The following is a 15312-nucleotide window of genomic DNA, read 5'->3' on the forward strand; positions in this document are numbered from 1 at the left end:
TGTCAAACATCAGGACCTGTGCTGGGAGAACTTCGACTGGCCAACGGAGACATCCCACTGAAACATTCTTGATTCAGCTTGAGTGAGAGATACTCATGTTAAGCTTTATTTTTTTTGTATTCTTATCTTACAAGAATAGAGCTTAGTTTACAGTCTTATGAAAAGGAGAGATGAACACCTTTGTTAAATAAAGTTTTCCCTAAATTCTTACGTGTCCTACCGTGTTGTGACTTCTTCTAAATGTCTTGGGTTTGTAAGGTACTAATCCCTTTGGTGCTGTTGTCTTCCCTGAACAGACCTTGACTGCACAATGGAGGGGCAATAATAAGGTGTCAGGGTGGGTAAGATCATCAAGGACTAAACCTTATAGTACAGGGACAGGTCTTGAGCTGGAAGGGATTCTGGAAAGACTAGGGTCATTGAAATTACCATAAGAAGCAAGATGTAATGACGTCTGGTTCTGTTATTATGGGGATATACCGTATTTTCCGGCGTAAAGACGACTGGGCGTATAAGACGACCCCCCTTTTTTATACATATTTTTAAGAAAAAAAATAATTTTACACTCAAACAGGAGCAACCCTATCTATGAAAAGGCAACACAACAAATACCATATATCAGGCCCTAAAAACCAATATACCTCTTATTAGGAAAACAGAACTAGCAAGCAGCTATAGATCCCCACACATAAATAATTGTAAAACTATACTAATAAGCAGAATAAATGTTTCAAAACAGCTATGAACAGAATAACATCCAACAATTAAAAACTCATAAAAACTATTAAACATTCTCCAAACACCAATAAAATATTTCAAAAAAGCAGACACATCACATAATATTAAATAATTAAAATGGCAGTCAATCAAGAAAAATAAACTTAAAAAGCCACCTTTCCTTACCCCCTCCAGCAGCTCTCCTATTCCTCTTCCTCTTCCTTAGGGCCCATGTCTCTCACACACCAATCATTTCCCAAACAGTCTTTGACACACACACCAGACACCTTCCTGAACAGTTTCTCTCATGCCATACACACACACAGGCTTCCCACTCCCGTGTTCTGCTTACCGTACATATACGGGCTTCTCACTCTCATAATCACTTTCTCTGTCTCACACACACACCCAGTCTCTCTCATTTCCATGCTCGCTCTCCACGTGCACAGGCTTCTCATTCCCTGAATCACATTCTTTCTCTCACATTCACACACACCAGTCTCTTTCTCTCACACACACCGTCACCTTATCAACCAGTCTCTCTCTCATGCACGCGCACACACAACACACACAGCCAGCCCTCCCGCTCCCATGCTCTCTCACATAATCAGGCTTCTTACTCCCATGCTCTCACATACCCAGATTTCTCACTTCTATGCCTTTTTCTCTCTCTCACACTCACATACACATCAGTCATCTCTCTGAGCAGTCACTTTCATTGTCTCTCACACACGAGCTCGCTGACCAGTTTCTCTCAATCACACACATGCTCTCAATCAAATGCATTCTCTCACTTACACACAGGCTGGCTGCTTCTCCTCTCTCTCCCACTTCCACTCCCCCGAGCACAAATAGTAGCTGCAGCAGCTTCCTCCTCCAGCTCCCACAGGCCAAGAAAGAAGAAACCATCGGCCGCGGGAGGCTCATGCTGCTGTCTCCTTTCCCGATTACCAGCTCCTTCGACTGCTCGGGGCCGTTCCTGCTGTCGCCGCTGCAATTTTTTCACGCGGCACGGCTCTTTCTTCCCGCGCATCACTTCCTGTTCCGGTTCAAAGGGGGGGGGCGGGAAGAAGAAAAGGGCAGCCGCGGATGCCACAGCTTTTTTTTTTTTTGCACGCTGCCGTTCCCGCTGGGCTTGAACGTGCTGATAGCCCAGCGGCAACGGCAGTGCGGTGCGCGGGAAGGAGAAAGCCGTGCCGAATGAAACAATTGCAGCGGCGATAGCAGGAACGGCCCCGAGCAGTCGAAGGAGCTGGTAATCGGGAAAGGAGACAGCAGCACGAGCCTCCCGCGGCCGATGGGTTTCTTCTTTCTTGGCCTGCGGGGGCTGGAGGAGGAAGCTGCTGCAGCTACTATTTGTGCTCGGGGGGGGGGGGGGGGGTGAGAGAGAGAGAGACAGCCAGCCTGTGTAAGTGAGAGAATGCATTTGATTGAGAGCATGTGTGTGATTGAGAGAAACTGGTAAGAGAGCAGGTGTGCCCTAGGGCCTATAAGACGATACCCGGCATATAAGACGACCCCCGACTTTGAGAAGATTTTCTTGGGTTAAAAAGTCGTCTTATACGCTGGAAAATACGGTAATCTTATTTGTTGTCAGGAGACCTCTCCTACTGAAGCTTAGGTCCTCCTTATCAGAGTCCACTGAATAGTGTGCTCTTTTTGATAAGGGCCCAAATTGGGAGGTCCACCAATGGTCAGATTTATCCTAGGTGGTAGCCCATAAGAGGATGGAATTCTGGAATGGGTGGGGATCACTTCATTTACAAAGACATATATCTTAATTATACTGAACATAATCATCAACTAACTGCCATATCTTAAGTCCGGGATAGACAACTCTTGTGCTCAATTACCACAAATAGGTCAGGTTTTCAGGATATCCACAATGAATATGCACTGCCTCCATTGCATACAAATATGCATATTCATTGTGGATGTTCTGAAAGCCTGACCTGTTTGTAGTGCTCGAAGGTCAGAGTTGCCTACCCCTGATTTAAGTACTTGTAATTTCCTATTGTCTTTTCTTGCAGCCACTAACTCATATTTGTGAAGCCAACATACAACGTTCCACCAGAATGTTGAGATTACCTGATAATCTCCTTTTCCTTAGTGTAGACAGATGGACTCAGAACGAATGGGATGGATAGTATCCGCGTGCTAGCAGTTGGAGACGGATCTGACGTCAGCACGGGGTATATATATCCCCACAGGAAGCGTAGCAACTTAGTAATCTTCCTTGCAAAAGCTGTTATGGATATGTGTACTGACGCTCAGTGAAAAGTGAAACAGGATTCCCCTGACCGATTGATAGTAGCTGGAGACCGCCAGCATTCACAACCGGAAGGCGTTGACACCTGGTATAGTGTTCGCTCTTATGTAAACACATGACATGGCTTACCTTGAATCGTGTGAAACCCATGTACACAGGCAGCTGGAGGGGATGCTGAGTCCATCTGTCTACACTAAGGAAAAGGAGATTATCAGGTAAGTAATCTCAACATTTCCTGGCGTGTAGCCAGATGGACTCAGAACGAATGGGATGTACAAAAGCTTTACTCCCAGCCTGGGCAGGAGGCTGCCTGAGGACCATGTAGGACCGCCCTCGCAAATGAGTCCTCCCTGGCCTGGACATCCACGGTAGAACCTGGAGAAGGTATGGAGGGAGGACCACGTCGCCGCTTTACAGATTTCTGCAGGCGACAGCATCCTGGATTCTGCCCAAGATGCCGCTTGTGCTCTGGTAGAATGAGCCTTGACTTGTAGAGGCGGAGACTTCCCGGCCTCCACGTAAGCTGCTCTGATAACTTCTTTAATCCAGCGGGCGATGGTGGGCCGCGAGGCCGCTGCACCTTGCTTGCTCCCGCTGTGTAGGACGAACAGGTGGTCCGTCTTTCGTAGTTCTTGTGTCACTTCCAGATATCTGGGCAGCAATCTGCCAATGTCGAGATGGCGTAATAAACGCCCTTCTTCAGATTTCTTCAAACCCGCCGTGGTAGGCAAGGATATGGTTTGGTTAAGATGAAACTGTGAAACCACTTTAGGTAGAAAGGAGGGAACCGTACGAAGATGGATAGCCTCAGGAGTGATTCTGAGAAAGGGATCACGGCAGGACAGTGCTTTTAGCTCTGAGATGCGGCGTGCCGAACATACCGCCAATAGGAACACCATCTTCAAGGTTAGAGAACGGAGAGACAGTCCCTGAAGGGATCTGAAGGTGGATCCCACGAGGAAATCCAAAACAAGATTGAGGCTCCATAAGGGCACAGGCCACTTTAGTGGCGGACGAATATGCTTGACTCCTTGCAGGAAGCGAGAAACATCTGGGTGCTTGGCGATGGTCTTGCCATCCCTCCTGGGACCATAGGCAAGACAGCGCAGCCACCTGAACTTTGATGGAGCTGAGGGAGAGACCCTTCTGAAGTCCATCCTGCAGGAAATCCAACACAATAGGGATTGTGGTCGCATGTGGATTGGTGCCGTGAGTGTCGCACCATGCTTCAAATACTCTCCAGATCCTTACGTAGGTGAGGGACGTGGAAAACTTACGAGCTCGGAGGAGTGTATCTATCACAGGCTCCGAGTAACCTCTTTTCTTCAGTCTAGCCCTCTCAATGGCCAGACCGTAAGAGAGAATTGAGCCGGATCCTCGTGGAGGATGGGACCTTGACGTAGAAGGTCCCGGAGAGGAGGCAGGGGAAGAGGCTCCCCTGCCAGTAGTCTTCTCATGTCTGCGTACCAGGGTCTTCTTGGCCAGTCTGGTGCCACTAGAAGAACTAGGCCCCAGTGCTTCTGAATCTTGTGGATGATGGCACCCAGCAGAGGCCACGGAGGAAAGGCGTATAGCAGAGTCCCTGGAGGCCATGGCTGGACCAGGGCATCGATTCCGTGTGAGAACGGGTTGCGCATGCGGCTGAAGTATCTGGGTACTTGAGCATTGGACTTGTCCGCCAGTAAATCCATGTCCGGAATCCCCCAGTGATCCACAATCATCTGGAAGGCTGTGGGTGACAGCTGCCACTCTCCCGGATTTAGGCTTTCTCTGCTGAGGAAGTCTGCTGTGGTATTGTCCTTCCTGGCAATGTGGACGGCGGAGATGTCCTGAAGATTTGCCTCTGCCCAAGCCATCAGTGGGGCGATCTCCAGAGATACTTGTCGGCTTCTGGTTCCACCCTGACGGTTGATGTATGCCACCGTGGTGGCGTTGTCGGACATCACTCTGACTGCTCTGTTCTTCAGTCTGTGAGCAAATCGAAGGCATGCCAATCGGACTGCCCGGGCCTCTAGACGGTTGATGTTCCACGCTGACTCTTCTCTATTCCACCGCCCTTGTGCGGTGAGTTCTTCGCAGTGTGCCCCAGCCGCTCAGGCTGGCATCTGTGGTGAGCAAAGTCCACGTGGGTGAAGACATCTTCGACCCCCTGCTCATGTGGTTGGACTGCAACCACCAGCGCAACTGGGTCCGCACTCTGGCTGGCAGATGAAGGTGCGTGGAATAGTTCCGTAGGCGGGGCTCCAGCGAGAGAGCAGGGAGTGTTGTAGAGGTCTCATATGGGCCCTCGCCCAAGGTACCACTTCCAGGGTGGATGCCATGAGACCAAGAACCTGCAGATAATCCCAGGCTATGGGCCGACTGGCTCCCATCAAATACTGGATACGCTGCTGAAGTTTCAACTTTCTCTTGGAAGTGAGACTGACTGTGTCTGCCCGGGTGTCGAACTGTACTCCCAGGTATTCCAGTGACTGGGAAGGCTGTAGGCAGCTCTTGCTGAGGTTGATTACCCAGCCCAAGCTTTCCAGAAGGGCGATTACTCTGTCGGTTGTCCGAAGGCTCTCCTCTCGAGATTTCGCCCTGATCAGCCAGTCATCTAGGTAGGGATGGACCAGAATTCCTTCCCGCCTGAGTGCCGCTGCTACCACTACGACCACCTTGGTGAATGTCCATGGTGACGTGGCCAACCCGAAGGGCAGAGCCCGAAACTGGAAGTGGCGTCCTAGAACCTTGAAGCGTAGGTAGCGCTGATGATCCGGATGGATCGGGATATGCAGGTATGCCTCTGACAGGTCTAATGCCGTGAGGAATTCTCCTGGCTGTACTGCAGCCTTGATGGAGCGCAGAGTCTCCATGCGAAACCTCGGTACCCATAATATCGATTGACTGACTTGAGGTCCAGCACAGGCGAAAGGTGCCCCCTTTCTTGGTACCGTGAAATAAATGGAATAGTGTCCAGAATTCACTTCCCAGGCAGGTACTGGGATGATGGCTTTCAAGACAGGAGCCTCGCCAGGGTAGCTTCCAATGCTGCCTTCTTGTGTATGGGACATGAAGATTCCACAAACTTGTCCGGAGGGAGATGATGAAAGTCCAGATAATATCCCTCCCGGATAATGGCGAGGACCCACTGGTCCGACGTGATCTCGACCCATCTGGGGTAGAAGAGGGTTAACCTGCCCCCTATGGCTCCGTTCCCCAGATGAATCGGCGGATTCTCATTGAGAGGCGCGGCCGGGACCCAAGCCCGGGCCTGCTCCCCTCTTGCGCTGCTTGGTCCGAAAGGACTGATTCCTGGCCTGAGGACGTGGTGCCTGGTAGCGACCCCTGTAAGGAACAAAGCGCTGTGAACTCCTGCCCCTGGAGGGCCTTGGAAAGGCGCGCTGGCCCCTTCGAACCGATCTTCCGGCAGTCTAGGCACTGGAGAGGCACCCCATGTACTGGCCAGTTTATCAAGGTCGCTGCCAAATAGGAAAGAGCCCTTTAAAGGGCAATCTGGTGAGGCGTGTCTTTGAAGGCGCATCAGCTGACCATCTCCGGATCCAGAGCTGCCTCCTGGTGGCTACAGAGGATGAAATCCCCTTAGCTGTTTTCCGGACCAGGTCTGATGCAGCATCCGTGAGGAACGAAAGAGCTGACTCCATGTCTGCTGCTGGAGCGTTGTTCCTAACCTGTGACAAACAGGCATGCGTCACCTCTGTGCAGCAGGTCGCGATCCGCAAAGATAGAGCTGCCACCTCAAAGGTCTGTTTCAGAATGGCGTCCAGTCGCCGGTCATGAGGCTCCTTGAGGGCCGTCCCCCCTTCAACTGGAATGGTAGTGCGCTTGACCACAGCGCTAATCAAGGCGTCCACCTGAGGGCACGCCAGCAGGTCCTGGATAGCCGGTGCCAATGGGTACATGCCCGTCAGGGCCCGGCCCCCTTTAAAGGAAGCCGCTGGTGCCGCCCATTCTAAATCTATCAGTTGTTGTGCTGCTTGCAAGAATGGAAAATGGCGGGCTGTAGGACGAAGACCTTCCAGCAGGGGGTTCTGCGCAGAGGGTACCGTAGCGCTGGGACCTGTAATATCCAACTCCGCCAGACACTGAGACACCAGGTCGGAGAGATCCTCCTTAGGGAAGAACCGCCTCATGGTTCTATAGGGCTCAATCCCTGGGGGAAGTCCCCCTCGTCCGGGAGTTCGGACTCGTCCGGTGAAACCTCCTGGTCCGATTGATCTGGACTGTCCAGCGGGGAGGTCCCGCTCACGATAAGGGCGTGGGTCCAGGAACAGGATCCGCAGGAGCCGCCACCACAGCGGCAGCCGCCGCAGAGTCACCCGGGAACCGCAGAAACAGCAGGAACAGCAGGAACCGCAGGGCCTGGACGGGAAGCCGTTTGCATCTGTACAAAGGCATGAATCCCCTTAAAGAGATCCACCCAGGAAATGGAAGCAGCCTCTAATCGCCGGGGTACGAGATCCCCCTGGATTCCCGATTGGTCAAGACTGCCCGCTAAATCCGGGGTAGCCCCTGGGGAACTGTCAGCAAATCGTGGCTGAGACTGGGCCTGGCCCGAGGGTCCCATGGCCTCCTCACATTGGGCACATAGGGAGTCTGGCTCTTCACTGTGCGTGGCTCTAAGCTGGCATGCAGAGCAGAGGCCAAGGGCTTTAATGCCTGAGGCAGGCGGCGCCCCGCTGAAGACGCTGAGCGTTCTGTTCCATTGAAAGAGAAGCGGCAATAATATATGCTTAATATAACAGGCGCGCAATAATAATAATATGCGGCAGCAATAGGCGCTTAATACAACAGGCGCACAAAATAATAATATGCGGCAGCAATATGCGCTTAATACAACAGGCGCACAAAAATAATAGTATGTTCTCAGCACTAGGCGGTCATGAAAACAGCTCAATTGTATGCAATATGCTCTCAGCAATATGCAGCCAACAATACATGCTTAAAGGCTTTCAATAAGCGATTAGCAACACACGCTCAATGGTATTCAATAGGCTCTCAGCAATATGCGGTTAGCAATACACGCTCAATGGCATTCAATAGGCTTCAGCAATAAGCGTTTAGCAATATATGCTCAATGGCATTCAATAGGCTCTCAGCAACATGCGGTCAGCAATACACGCTCAATGGCATTCAATAGGCTCTCAGCAATGCGGTCAGCAATACACGCTCAGTGGCATACAATATGCTCTTAGCAATAGCAGTTAGCAATACACGCTCAGTGGCATTCAATATGCTCTTAGCAATAAGGCAATATACGCACAAGGAGAAATAGAGCCGCGCCTATTACGGGCGCTCAATACCTGAACAAGGCCCACAAAATGGCGCCCTCCACGGCGTGCCACGCCGCCGATCCTCTGTTCCTCGGAGACCAGAAATAAGAGATGTACGCCTTACCTGATCCTCGGCGCTTCCCGGCTGGAACCCAGGCGGTCTCCGGCTGCGGGGGGAGAGGGCAAGTACCTTCACCTCCGCGTTTGAGGATATGCACCCGCTGCCTCGTCCACGCCGGGACCGAGGCGCCTCGAAAGCCTCACCCGAACCTCGCCCGGGGGCTGTGTCCCTGCCGCGATTCGGCCACCGGACCGAGGACTTACACCTCCGGGGGATCACGGAAATCACCCCGGGAAACTCTACTGGGGGAGGGACCTTAGGGTATCACCGCAGGAGTGCGGGGCTCAATGCTGTAGAAGTTTTAGTAGTAAGTAGAAAAGAAAGAGAAAAGTAGATTTGGAAAACACGCTCAGCAAGCGTGCAGGCTCTCCAAATGCTTTGGAGATGGAAATTACTAAGTTGCTACGCTTCCTGTGGGGATATATATACCCCGTGCTGACGTCAGATCCGTCTCCAACTGCTAGCACGGATACTATCCCATTCGTTCTGAGTCCATCTGGCTACACGCCAGGAAATTGGAAATTTAACTGGGATCTTTCTAATTACTAAGGACCATTTTTAGCACGGACATCATCAGCACGTCAAATAGTTTCATATAACTAAGGTGCAAGTAATCATCCAGTACACAAGAATTAAAAATTATAAAGCAATAAGCAAGAGCACATTTTAAACTTAAGATTCTTGAAATGGAATCCTAAACGTATTTATTTAAAATACTTTTGTTCTGCCCATAGCAGACTGAATATTGGCTCAAAAAAATAGACATGCAACAAAGTCCTTCTAGCAGCAATACAGTATTAGCATATATCTGCCTTTCATATTTTCCAAAGAGTCCAAGTGACAAGGTGACCCACAAGGAAGAATGATTGGGTTAAGCTTCCTGACATTGAGACCCATATACTTTGACCACAAAGAAGCCTGATGTATAATATCATCAGCTTTTTCAAGCTGGCAACCTCAGGGATTTGAAATTCCTATAGCTTTTTGTAGAACATTGATGTATTGCAGGAGTAGGCAACCTTTCAAGAATAGTGTGTCACGATTTGTATCAGGGATAGACAACTGTAGTTCTGAGTGCCACATGTCAGTCTCTCAACCCATTCTCTCACCAGCTCCCATCCCCCATCTCAAAATTTGTCTCATATCCCCATTCCGTACAGTCTCTCGTCTCATCCCCTCTCCTCCCCATCCCCCCAGTCTTTCGTCAGCCCTCCATTCTGCACCTGGTTTGTCCCTAGCAGTCTCCTCAGTCTTCCCACACCTCTCCTTGGTCCCAGCAATAGTCTGAGACTCAAACCCCTTCCCTATCCCCCAGCAGCTTCTCACTAAGCAGTGGCAGCCACTCCATCTGTCCCTCTGAATCCTGGCTAAAGTCTTCTAACCCGCCCCTTCTGTGAGCAGTGACCCTCCCGCTGTTGGTGGCTTGACTATCACAAGAGGGATTTCTGATGTTTAAATGAGCAGGATCACTGGATGTTATGTACTGGAGTGGAGTTAGAGAAGGCCTTCTTCCTACCAGGTCTACTAAAAGAAAAGGGGTCCAGAGCCCATTTGGACGGTCTCCTAGGGGTAGAGAGGAAAGGCAGGGTTTAAAAGTAAAATCAGGTGGAATCAAAATAATTGTGAACATATCAAAATGTAAAATGTATTTTATGCACAAATGATTATAAGGTAGCAGTAACGAAAATGCAACAGGTTACATTTAAATGCAGACAAATAGCATAAATGAAACTAATAAGAGCTCTTTTCTTTTGTAGAACTTTTTAAAAGCATGTTCAGAACCAATTCTCTATATCTGACAAAATGTAGCTATCAGATAAGTATACTTTATTTTCTTTGTCACTAGTGTTATGGTAAGATATTGTGTTGGTGTTAAATTATTGCAAAAGAATCTGATTCTTTTGTGTATTTTTTCTCAGATGCCACTGTACTCTGCCAGATGGCATTGGTGAGTATGTCATGTGTTGATTACTTTCCCTTTCTTTTCCTTTATCATCTGTATGTCGTCTTTCCCTTGTCTCTCTTGATGTTTTACTCTTTAACTGAAGCTACTCTACCTCTTACCTCGACAGTTTACAAATCACATTAAATAGCTTTATCAGCTTTCACTCACACATTCATTCACTCTGTATGTTCCCCCTCCGTTTTTACTTTAGGATTTTGACACTAAAACACTTTTAAAAGAGCCCCTGCAGAGCACCTCCACTTTTGTCCGGTGTCAGCTGTACCTCTCTTTGTGCTATAAAACTGTAAAGCTTTCTTTTAGCAAGGTTCCTACTCCTGATATCACTAGGAAAAGTAGTTCTTATAAAGTGACTTAAAGTTCTGGTTGTATTGGTTTGTACCCATTGGCAACCCTCTGCCACAGATGGTATAAAAGGGAATACATTTTTACTGACAGTTTTTAATAGAACGAACCCAAAACCCTAGGGGAGAGTGTCAAACTATCGCTTTGGTGTTCTTACCGGCTGCTTCATTCTGTTTCTGTAGTGCAAGTTTTCCCAAACTGGGACGTGACCTATAATGGGGGTCACAAGTGCCTCAACTGGCAATGATCGTCGGGCATCAGCACAACAGCTTTAGTAGTGCAGTCAAGTGGGGCCTGTAAGCCAGCACATACCCATAGGCCCTGCAGTGATCCTGCCTCCACACGAGTCTCTGTGGTAATAGGAAGCCCTGCATACGGTAGAATCAGGGCTACAGAAGGGCCTATGAGCTTGCAATGGATCACAGGATGAGAGAGGGGGATGACCGAAAATTGGCTGGGAGCTGTGAGACAAGTAGGAGGATATGAGAAAAGAGTTTGAGAAGAAGAGATGAGAAAAAGAATGAGGGATAACTCAGGAGGGGATAAGATAAGTTGGGGGTTATAGGAAGGGAAGAGGGTAAAGGTGGATCAGATGGGGGTGGTGGTGAAAGAGGCTGAGAATATAAGAGGGAATCAGTTGGAGAAGCAGAGGTTGAAAGAGGAAGTCCACTGGAGGGAGAGAAGGTTAAGAGGAGTTCTCTGGAAGGTGTGGCAGTTGAGAGAGAGGATTGGCTCAAGAGGGTGGAGGTTGAGAGGAGGGTGAAAGTGAAATGCTTGTTGGAGGGGGGTTTCCCCCTCCTAATTTGTTATGGTTGTTATCTGGGCTCATGTGAATTTTCAGGTTCTGAAATGGGGTCACATTGGCTAAACGTTTGGGATGCCCTGCTATATTATCTTCTTGAGGCTGCCAGTTTATCACGTAACAAGTTTGAAATAGCTTAGAATTTTGCCAAGCTCTGCTCTGAAGCCCCAAAAACCCAAACTGGACTAACAAAATTTGAATGGATCAGAGTTTTTTTGCACAAAAAACTTGTATTTTTAAACATTTTCCCTCAAAATATGTTTCTTGAGCCCTTTTAAGAGGTTTGATAAATGTTTTGCTGATTTTAACCTCTATTTCGTCCTTAATTTACCACAAAAAATGCAGCAATCCCACTCAAGGCCAAATCTATTTTCCTTTTAAATTTTAAAATTGAGGAGGGCTTATCTGAAGGTCCTTTAGTACCGTACTGGTCATCCCTGTGTTTATTTTAACCGATTTTAGATGTTTTTAATCTTTTTTACTGACTCTAGAATCACCACACTTTTTATATCTTAAAGCCTTAAAACTCCCCTCTAGGGTTTGATTAGGTCTCCCTGACACCTACCCTGGTCTTACTTTGTTACTTTTATTTTTTTATTGTATTTTAACTTGTTTTATTTATGTCGGTGCTGGGTCTGCCATTTCCCAATCTGGACTTTACACCCCTGCCCACGGGTATATTTTAGGTCACCACAGCTTGTACCTTGTTGTCAGATTATTTTATTTGTATTTATTTATTTAAACTCTGCACCTCTTCTGTCCCAGATAGGACAAAACCACTGATGTCATCAAAATCGTGTGGGCTATACTTTTTATTTTTTTCTTAGCAGTGGGGGCTTTCCTAGTGCCCCTGGTTATTTGCTTCAGCCTCCTTGGGCTGAATTGCAGCAAAAAAAGCTTTCCCTGGCTGCCACCATGATCGGGAAGTGTGGCAGCAGCCCCACTTCCTCCTGATTGTGTCCCTTGAATTGATTGTAACAATGTTGTAATATGATGAGTACATGAATATTATTGTAAATGGATGGTGGTAGTGCAATAGTAGTAATATGTAATTTATTTTATATTGAGGTGATATCAGGATATGAAGTAAACATCATATGAGAAGTTGAAATTGGGTGATAAATTGTCCCCTGAGGAAGCCATTGGCGAAACAAGGAACTTTGTAGGGAGTGTCGTGAAAAAAGAAACGATATAACAAAGGATAAGGGGAACACCTGTGAAGAAGATGAGAGAATATTACAGAAGAGAGTGTATTATAGGGGGTGGGTATATTGGGTATGTGTGAATGGGGGAATTATGTATGTGGGAATATAATGTAGGATGTCATTTTAAAGAATTCAATAGTATCTGGCATGTCCAATAGGTAAAGCACAAGAAGAATATATGATTTGTATGTATTAAATTGATTGTAACAATGTTGTTGTAATATGATGAGTACATGAATATGAATAAAAGTTTATTGAAGTTAAATAGTGTGAATAACGTATGTATTATGAAAAAATTAGTTGAATATTGGATAACATTTTGATGTTAACAATTGAACGCTATTACGCATAGCCATTCCCCTAGCTAAGGTATGGACCAAATCTCTAAAAAGGTGGTGGTGGTGGGTTCCATAATTGCTCTGGAGTTCACCCCAAAATCATCAACCTCCTGAGAGAGAAGCAGACAAGAGCAAGCCACCAGAGCACAACAGGAAGCTATCTGCAATGTCATTGGCACCTCTAAATGCTTGTTTGAGAATGACCTCAATTCTCCAATCATGTACATCTTTCAAGGCCAGTCCTCCCTCCACGGGAATAGTCGTCCGCTTAGAGACAGCACAGACCAGCACATCCACTTTTGGAAAATACAAACGCTCTCTCACAGGCCTTCCAATGTCCAACCCCTTTGAAATTTGCTTCCGGAGCATCCAATTCAAGATCAATCAATTCTTGAATGGCTTCCATAACAGGGAAAAAACAAGAGGCTTTATGCAAAGAAACCAAAATGGGATTTTCTTTGGCTCAGACATGGAATCTGTCCCAGGTACTCCCAGCATCTTCAAGTATGGGAAATCAGGCCGTCAGTTCATCTCTATAAAAGAACTACACCATGGTCCGATACAGTTCCAGTCCCACAGGAATTTCCCCATCTTCCAGGGAGTCAGGATCTGCCTCATCAGTGCCATCTGTGTTCCTATCAGGAATACCCGCAGCTAACAGAGGTTTGCTTCAGTGCTTAAACATAGGACTGGAAGAGGGAGGGGGCCACCTCACAATGAAAATCAGCCGGCCCATCCACAGGAAGAAGCCATAGGGGGCAGACTTGCCCTTTTCTACCAAAGGATGGGTCGAGATAATTTCGGGCAAGTGGGTCCTAACCATCATTCGAGAGGGATATTATCTGGACTTCCACAACATTCCTCCGGACAAATTTTGTGAAATCTCCCTGCCACGACCTCTCCCACATCGCGGGAAAAGACATCACCACTGCGGACTACCTCAGCAGAGAAAGTCTAGACCCAGGGGAGTGGAGGCTGTCGGCCACAGCCTTCCAGTTGATAGTAAACTGCTGGGGAACACAGCTATGGACTTCCTGGCAACCCAGTCCAATGCCCAATTCCCAACTTCTTCAGTCACAGACTGGACCCACAATCCCAGGGATCGATGCCCTCATCCAGATCGGGCCAAGGAAGTCCTGCTATAACGCCTTCCCTCTGTGGCCGCTACTGGGCAGGATCATCCGCAAGATAGAACACCACAGGGGACCAGTACTTCTATGTGGCCCCGGACTGGCCAAGAAGGCCGTGGTTTGCAGACATGCGAAGACTACCAACGGGAGCCCTCTACCTCCACACAGGGATCTGCTCCAACAAGGCCCGATCCTCCACGAAGACCCAACTTGATTCTCTCTTACGGTCTGGCCATTGAGAGGACATGCCTGAAGAAGAGCGGATACTCGGGGGGTGATTGACACTCTGCTCCGAGCACGCAAGTTTTCCACATCTCTAACCTACGTACGGATATGGAGAATAGTTGAAGCCTGGTGTGAAGACCGCAACATCCTCCCACGGACAGTCAAAATCCCCACGATTCTGGAATTCCTGCAGAACGGCCTACAGAAGGGGTTGTCCCTCAACTCATCAAAGTACAGGTGGCTGCGTTGGCCTGCTAAGAGCCAAGGTGGAGAGCGGAAACCTAGCCTCTCACCTGGACGTCCTCCTGCTTCCTGAAAGGGGTCAAGCAGATCCAACCATCCCTAAAGTGGCCGGTACCCTTATGGAATCTCAAATCTAGTCTTAATTTCCTAGCAGGAGCCTCCTTCAGACCCACCCGCAGCCTGTCCCTCCGACTACTAATTTTGAAGACTGCATTTCGAGTGGCAGTCTGTTCAGGCCATCGCATCTCCGAGCTCCAGCACTGTGCTGTCGAGAACCGTTCTTCAGGTTCACACTGGGATCCATACAGCTACATACGGTCCCCTCCTTCCTCCAAAAAGTGGTTTCTCACTTCCATCTAAACCAAACCATCTCGCTACCATCACCAGCCGAGCATAAGGACTGAGGAATCTCACGCCTTCGCCATCTTAATGTCGGCAGATTCCTAATCCGATACCTGGAAAAATCGGAATCCATACGAAAGACGGGCACCTCTTCATCCTTCACAGCGGGAAGAAAAAGGGGAAGCAGCCTCATGGGCAACCATAGCCTGCTGGAAACAAAGTTATCAAGTCGGTCTACATAGAGGCAGGCAAGCCTCCATCTACATGTCAAGGCTCATTCCACTAGAGCCCAGGCAGTGTCTTGGGCGGAAACCAATATGCTGTCACCCGCAGAGATCT

Source organism: Rhinatrema bivittatum, chromosome 3 (genome assembly GCF_901001135.1).
Source record: "Rhinatrema bivittatum chromosome 3, aRhiBiv1.1, whole genome shotgun sequence".
Taxonomy (NCBI): Eukaryota; Metazoa; Chordata; class Amphibia; order Gymnophiona; family Rhinatrematidae; genus Rhinatrema; species Rhinatrema bivittatum.